We start from the raw sequence: 7,952 nt of genomic DNA on the forward strand, positions 1-7,952 counted from the left end.
AACTGAATGCAGAACCATTTTAATACCAAAATCCACTGATCCACAGAAACAAGAAGACATCAACAACTGGCGGCCCATTACCATGGGGTTGATAATTCTAAGAATGTGCTCTTGGATCCCGACAGCACGATTGTGATGGGTGTGCACTCAATTAACAGCTGCCAAAGAGGGTTTATCTCAGCCCCAATTTGGTGGGGGGGGGGGAAGGGGAGAGAAGGGGAAAAAGCAAGCTTGATTAAGACCTGGAGGAGCATGCAAAGAGAGATCATAGATCTCTGGGGTTTGTCTTCATGGACATGGCAAAAGTCTTCATTCAGCCCATCATCACCACATCTTCCAAGTCCTCAAGCAGATAGGTGTTGATTGTCTTATAATTGATGTCATCATCAACATGTATAACAACTGCACAGTGCAGCTGGAAGTTGGGGGGGATGTGCTCGGAGAAAGTTAAGGTACCTCCCCAGGGTAAAACAGGGAGATCCAGTGTCCCCGCTTCTGTTCAGCCTCTCAAAAGATCCATTAATATGCAAGTTAGAAGAGGCTAAAGGTGGATTTAAGTATGGGAACAGCTCAGTTTCATCATTGCCATGTGCAGATGGTCTGGCCCTGCTAAGTGACTCGTGGGACAGTACACAGAGGAATATCCAAGTGGTGGAAGAATTTTGCCATTTTACAAGGCTGGACGTGCAGTCTGGGAAATGCCACGGGTTCTTTATTAAAAGCTGTGACCTGTGGGAAATTGAAGGTGCTCAACTAGATATGCTCTGAGAAAGATTTGGGCCTGGGAGGAGACCTGTGGATAGGTCTCTCCAGACTGGAGCTACAGGAAAAGCTACACACATGGGTGAGAAACACTGGGGAAGCCCCACTAAAGCCATTTCAGAAGGCTGAAATCTTGAAAATATATGGAGTCCCACAACTGCTGTACGCAGCAGATCAAGCTGGAGTGAACACCTCATACCTCCATGGCTGCATCGAATAGCTGATGCCATCTTATATGCCAGCAATAATGATGGTGGCCTGGGAATTGCGTGGCTGTGAGCCAAATTCCAAATAGTCAGGCTCATTGGCTGCATCAAATAGCTCACTCCAGGGATAACATCACAAGAACTATTGTCCTTGAGCAGGGGATCCAGAAGGAGTACAAGAGGGTATGGATTGCTGTTGATGGAATTTTATCAGTTCTTCCTCCAGTTGGGGACAAACTCCCCATAACAATTCCGGCTGCTCCAGAAGGTGGCAAGGTAGCATCCAAGTGAGAAATTCTATCTCCCAGAGTCATCTCTCCTATTCCTAGGAAGTGGAGAAAGAGAGTTAGAGAACTAGGACCAACCTGAGATTGCAAGGCCGTGATATTAAGAACTTTGGGAACAATAACATCAGTAATGATTGGCTGACCCAGTACTGGGGCATTACGCACAGAAAGCTGTTAACAGCGATACAGCTATGTGCCAATGTCTATCCCATGAGGGCTGGGGGAAGGGGCGCCAAAGGGGTGCGGGCATTGTCCTGTCGAGCGGGAAATCTGTTCCCATATTATTGGGTACTGCCCTGCAGTCCAGGATGCCCACATCTGGAGGCAGAGCATCTTGTGTGGCATGCTGGCAGAAGGGGCAAAAAGACCGCAGTGGGTGATGTTCTTAGAACCCAGCCTCAGGGATAGCAACAATGAGCCAATTGAAATTAAAACAGTCTTACCTTTGCTGGCAAAAATGTATAGGATGTCAACAGAGGAGAGGAGAGCCCTCTGTGAGAAGAGCCTCGCCATCCTCTTCATGTGGCTGCCAGAGAGTCCAAGGTCAGTAAGGAATCCATCATTGCCTTTCTACAACTTCCTGTGAGCGCCAGTCAGGAAGCCCAGGAACTCCAGCTCTTCTGCTTTTGTCATACTCCTCACCTGTTCCCCCAGGTGCTGATATTCCCGTACTTTCTCTGCTTCTGTTGTCATCTCTAGGTGACACAGAATTTCATAGCAAACAGTTATGTCCTCTACCTTTGCCCGAGACCCCTTAACCACCCCCCCTCAAAAAAAAATCGAGCTTGAAGAGCTCGTTGTGACGATCGCTGAGGTTGGGCTCTAAAAACACTGCCCACCCCAGTCTTCTTGCTTCTTCAGCCAGCATAGCACACAAGATGGTATGCCTTCTGATCCAGGCATCTGGGACAGCATCACAATATCCAATAATACGGGAACAGGTTGCCCACTCTGCAGGACAATGCCTGCACCCCTTTGGCACCCCCTCCCCCAGCCCCCCGTGCCAAATGCTCCCTGGTGGGATAGACATTGGCACAAAGCTGGAGTGCTGTTAACAACTTCCTGTGGGGAATGCCCCGATAATGTACAAGCCAATTGTTACTGATGTTATCCTTTTCAAAGTTCTTAATACTACAGCCCTGAGTTCTTAAAATGTCCCAGTTCTCAAATTCTCTTTTCCTCCACTTGCTAGGAACAGGAGAGATGACCCGGTGTTGAAATTTCCCATTCAGACACTAGCTCTCTACCTTCCAGAGTGGCTGGAATTGTTACAGGGATTTGCCCCCCAGTTGATGGAATTTTACCCGCTCTCCCTCCAGCAGTGATCCACAGTCTCTCAAACTCCTTCTGGATCCCCTCCTCAAGGACAATAGTCCTTGTGAGGTTATCACTGAGTGAGCAATTTGATGCAGCTGATGAGCCTGAATATTTGAATTTGGTTCACAGATGTGCAATTCCCAGGCCACCATCATTATTGCTGGCATATATGATGGCATCACAGGTGCTGGAAGGTCAGTGAAGCCAGCTCTTCACTGCCAGTCTTATGGTGAGGTACAGGGATTGGAGGTATGAGGGTATCCAGCATGCTCTGCTGCATATAGCAGTCACAGGATCACAGACATTTTCAACATCTCAGCCTTCTGAAGTGGCTTTAGTGGGGCTTCCCCCATGTTTCTCACCCATGTTCATAGCTTCCCCTGCAGCTCCAGTTTGGAGAGACCTAGCCATGGGTCCATTCCCAGGCCCAAACACTTCTCAGAGCTACTGGGCTTGATCACATCCAGTCGAGCCCCTGCAATTTCCCACAGGTCACAGTTGTTAATTGTATGAGTCTTTCGTGGGCCTTACAAGGAACCCGTGGCATTTCCCAGCCTCCACTTTGAGCCTGGTAAGATGGCAAAACTCTGCCACCACTTGAATATTTTTCTGCATACCATCCCACGAGTCACTCGGTAAGACCAGCTCATCTGTGAACGCCAGTGATGAAACTGAGTTGCTACCATACTTAAATCCACTTCTAACTTCTTCCAGCTTACAAATGAGGGGGTCCACTGCGAGACTGAACAAAAGAGGGGATGTTGGATCTCCTTGCTTTACCCCGGGGAGGACCTAAACTTCTCACGGCACATTCCCCCAACTTCCAGCTGCGTTGCGCAGCTGTTAGACATGTTAGCAATGAGGTCATTTGTATGGCTATCATCGCCTCTCTGCTTGAGGACCTGGAGGACGTGATGGTGACGGACTGAGTCAAAGGCTTTTGCCAAGTCCACAAAGACAGCCCCCAGAGATTTATGGTCTCTTTTTGCGTGCTTGATTAGAACCTGGAGGAGCTTTAGATTTTCCACACAGCTGGGGGCTGAAATAAACCCTCTCTCATGGCTATTAATTGGGCACACCCATCACAACTGTGCTGTCAGAATCCGTGAGAACAATCTTAGAATTATCAACCCGATGGGAATGGGCTACCAATTGTTGATGTCCTCTTGCTTCTAAGCGGATCAGCAGATTTTGGTATTAAAATGGTTCTGCATTCTTTGATCCCATCCGGGATCTTTTCGGCCAGAAGCCACAGATTGAACAGTTCAGCCAGTTGGCTACCCTGAGGGTCCTTCTTAATAACATCCCTCAGGCACAGGCCATCTGCTCCGGGGAGCAGAGTTCTTATTCATTTCTGCAACGCTTTTCCATCACCTCTTCAGGGGTGATCATCTTCTTGAATGCAAAATTGTCCACAACTCCAGCACCATGGAAAGCACCTAAGCCCAGGAAGGGGCCTCCTTCTTCCCACTTCTTCCTGAATGAGCAATACAGCTCATTCATCGGAAAGGGGCACTTCAGTGCTTCCACGTTACCTAAAACAATACCAGCAAGCTTCTTGTGGTCTATCTCAAAGAGCCACTGGTATCTCAGGGACAGGCCCTGTCTCACCACCCTGTTCTTCATCCACCTCCTCTTCACTTTCACAGGTGTGGGTCCAGCTTGGTGTATCCTTAGCTGTTTAAATTTTGATGCGGCAGCTGTGACAACCACTCCTCTGACGACATGTTGATGGTACCTCGAATGTCTTCGCCATCCTCCAGTGCCCTCTCAAACACAGTCTTCTGGCTGGGAGAAAGGGTTCCAGCCCGAATCCAATCAGCCACTCTCCTTCTATATTCCGTCCTTACTCCCTCCGCTCTTCCCCTCTCAGCTGGTAAGTCCCCTTCGCATGGACACTCCATTCTCTTCAGCTTGCTGATCTTCTTGCACGTGTCACGAACTGCCATCTTTTGTCACCGATCTGCTTTGCTGTTTTTGTGGGCAAATCTTCTGCCATCAGTTTGTTTATACAATGCACATTCTTGTATGTCTGTTCCAGCTACATCAATAGAACCGTCTCCTCCTCCATCCAGCAGCTCTTGTGCATACCTCTCAGCCCCTTTTCCTTAAGATGAGATATAGCTCAATCCATTCTCTATTCTTAACTTCTGGGTGCACAAGCCTTTTGTGCTGTGAGAGGCTGCTTTTTGACTTAAACTCGTGGTCGCGTTCCCCACACTGCCATATACTGGGGCCTTCCAAAGCTTCCTCTTCACTACTGAGTACACCTGGAGCTCCCTGGTGTCTAGAGCAGAGGCAGGCAATACTGTCATGTTCCTCACTTGTCCTCCCACACCGGGAGCACTGATAGAGGAGTCTTCACCAACCATGGGCCCTCCTCAGATGTTCAGGTAGGGCTGCAACCTCGCCCATCTTGACACCACAGCCTGGACATGCTGGATGTTCCCTGGGAACCTTCATGACCGGCGTACTCATGTCGTCCATCCTCCCCACAGTGTCAACAATGGTACTAACCACGTTAGGTAGAAAAACTGCAGGCCCTGAGGTAGATGCCGGCCCACTGTCTACCACATACTTTTCTGGTATTTCTTTGGTTCCGTTCATCAGAGGTGATCTGACAGGCACCAGTACCTCATAAATCTCAGGAAGATCTTTCACAAATTTTGGGGGTTGGTTTGGCATAAATCCCTCCCCAACCGACAAATTCCAAATTATAAAAAGTCAAGTTTTGGAACAGGCAGAACACCCATTCTTTAGATGTTACGGTCGGCTCTGCTTCCCTCGCGACCTCTTTGGAGAACTCTCTCATCTGGGTGGCCGCCAAAACGAAATTCACAACCCAAGGTCGTATTAGGTTGTTTAGCATTACAGAGACATGGTGGGATAGCTCACATGACTGGAGTGCTGTCATGGATGGCTACGTGCTTTTTAGGAAAGACAGGCCAGGAAAGCGAGGTGGCGGAGTTGCTCTTTATGTGAGAAAGCAACTGGAATGTATTGAGCTGTGCCTAGGGGTGGATGAAGAACATGTTGAGAGCTTATGGGTAAGGATTAAAGGGCAGGCTAGCATGGGTGACACTGTTGTGGGTGTGTAAGGGTCTGGCGGGGGCGACGCCTGGACTCCCGGCAGGAACAGATACACAAACACAAGGCACACTAAGGTCAATGCTGAGCGTTTATTACCTCTGTGTCTGAGCGGGGGTTCCCCAGCGATTTCCCGATCGAGGCAATAAAGGAGCGGGAGAGTCCCTGGCACCGCTGAGCATCGGTCCATGGCGAGGAACACCGGGGGGCACTATACGTGGGTTTTGTGTACTACACACATGCGCAGTGGACACATTGAGCTCATCGCTAATCTTGAGTCAAAGCCCAGGTGCACACCACACTGGCATAGGCCCAGCTACATGGCTATGGGTCAACATGTCCTGTTGATGCTCCTTTTCCCACGGAGCGGTCTGGCTAGCTTCCATCGCCTATCTCCTCGACATTCTTCCGCACTTTCCCATACAGGGTGTTTACTACAGGCCACCTGATCAGGAAGAGGAAGTCGATGAGGCCTTCTACAGACAGCTGGAAGTAGCCTCACCATCCCAGGCCCTGGTTCTCATGGGGGACTTCAACCACCCCGATATCTGCTGGAAAGACAACACAGCTAGGCACAAACAGTCCCGGAGGTTCCTGCAGAGCATTGGTGACAACTTCTTGACACAGGTGGTGGAGGAGCCAACAAGGAGAGTTGTGCTGCTGGACCTCGCACTAACAAACAAAGAAGGACTGGTGGAAGATGTGAAGGTTGGGGGCAGCCTTGGCTGCAGTGACCATGAGATAGTGGAGTTCAGGATCCTGCGAGGAGGAAGCAGGGCACCAAGTAGGATCGCAACCCTGGACTTCAGGAGAGCAAACTTTGGCCTCTTCAGGGACCTACTTGGAGGAATGCCATGGGTGAGGGCCCTAGAAGGAAGGGGGGTCCAAGAGAGCTAGTTAATGTTCAAGCATCACTTCCTCCAAGCTTAACAGAGGAGCATCCCTATGAGTAGGAAGTCAAGCAAAGGAGGCAGGAGACCTGCATGGATGAGCAAGGAGCTCCTGGCAAAACTCAACCAGAAGAAGGAAGTATACAGAAAGTGGAAAGGGGGACAGGCCACTTGGGAGGAATAGAGGAATGTTGTCAGAGTATGCAGGGATGCGAGGAGGAAGGCTAAGGCCCGTTTGGAATTAAATCTGGCGAGAGATGTCAAGGACAGCAAGAAGGGCTTCTTCAAATACATCAGTAGCAAGAGGAAGACTAGGGAAAATGTGGGCCCTTTGCTGAATGGGGTGGGTGCCCTGGTGACGAAGGATGCAGAGAAGGCAGAGTTACTGAATGCCACCTTTGCTTCAGTCTTTACTGCTCAGGCCAGCCCTCAGGAACCCCAGACCCTGGAGGCAAGAGAGAAAGTCTGGAGAAAGGAAGACTTTCCCTTGGTGGAGGAGGATGGGGTTAGAGATCATTTAAGCAAACTTGACACCCACAAATCCATGGGCCCTGATGGGATGCACCCACGAGTGCTGAGGGAGCTGGCAGATGTCATTGCTAAGGCACTCTCCATCATCTTTGAAAGGTCATGGAGAACAGGAGAGGTGCCTGAGCACTGGAAGAAAGCCAGTGTCACTCCAGTCTTCAAAAAAGGCAAGAAGGAGGACCCAGGCAACTACAGGCCAGTCAGCCTCACCTGCATCCCTGGAAAGGGGATGGAGCAGCTCATGCTGGGGGCCATCTCCACGCATGTGGAGGACAAGAAGGTGATCAGGAGTAGTCAGCATGGCTTCACCAAGGGGAAATCATGCCTAACCAACCTGATAGCCTTCTATAATGGAATGACTGTCTGGGTAGATGAGGGGAGAGCAGTGGATGTTGTCTGCCTTGACTTCAGCAAGGCTTTTGACACTGTCTCCCATAGCATCCTCATAGACAAGCTCAGGAAGTGCAGGTTTGACGGGCGAGTGAAGAGTTAACAGGACTGAAGTTTGTCAATTGATACGCAGAAGAACTGATAGCACAAGAGCTGACGTGCACAAAGCTGCTGAACAGAGGACTTAACAGGACTAAAGTCGTCTACCAACCGATATGCGCAAGGATTGATATGCGCAAGGCTGCGGAATGGCAGCATTAACAAGACTGAAGAGGTCTGCCACCTGGAATCTGCACGGACCCCCGGGGAGGGAAGAAGCAATACGGAGGTGTTGTGGTCTTGCCTCGCTAGCAGGGTCCCCCCAAGCAGACAAACAAACAGTCCTGTGATTGCGAAACTTGCTAAAAGTCAGCAAAAGCAGTGTTTGCCCAGAGCCCCAGCCGTATAAAAAGAGACTTGGGAGCTAGGAGAGTTTGAGCAGGGAC

Source organism: Apteryx mantelli, unplaced genomic scaffold (genome assembly GCF_036417845.1).
Source record: "Apteryx mantelli isolate bAptMan1 unplaced genomic scaffold, bAptMan1.hap1 HAP1_SCAFFOLD_63, whole genome shotgun sequence".
NCBI classification, from domain to species: domain Eukaryota; kingdom Metazoa; phylum Chordata; class Aves; order Apterygiformes; family Apterygidae; genus Apteryx; species Apteryx mantelli.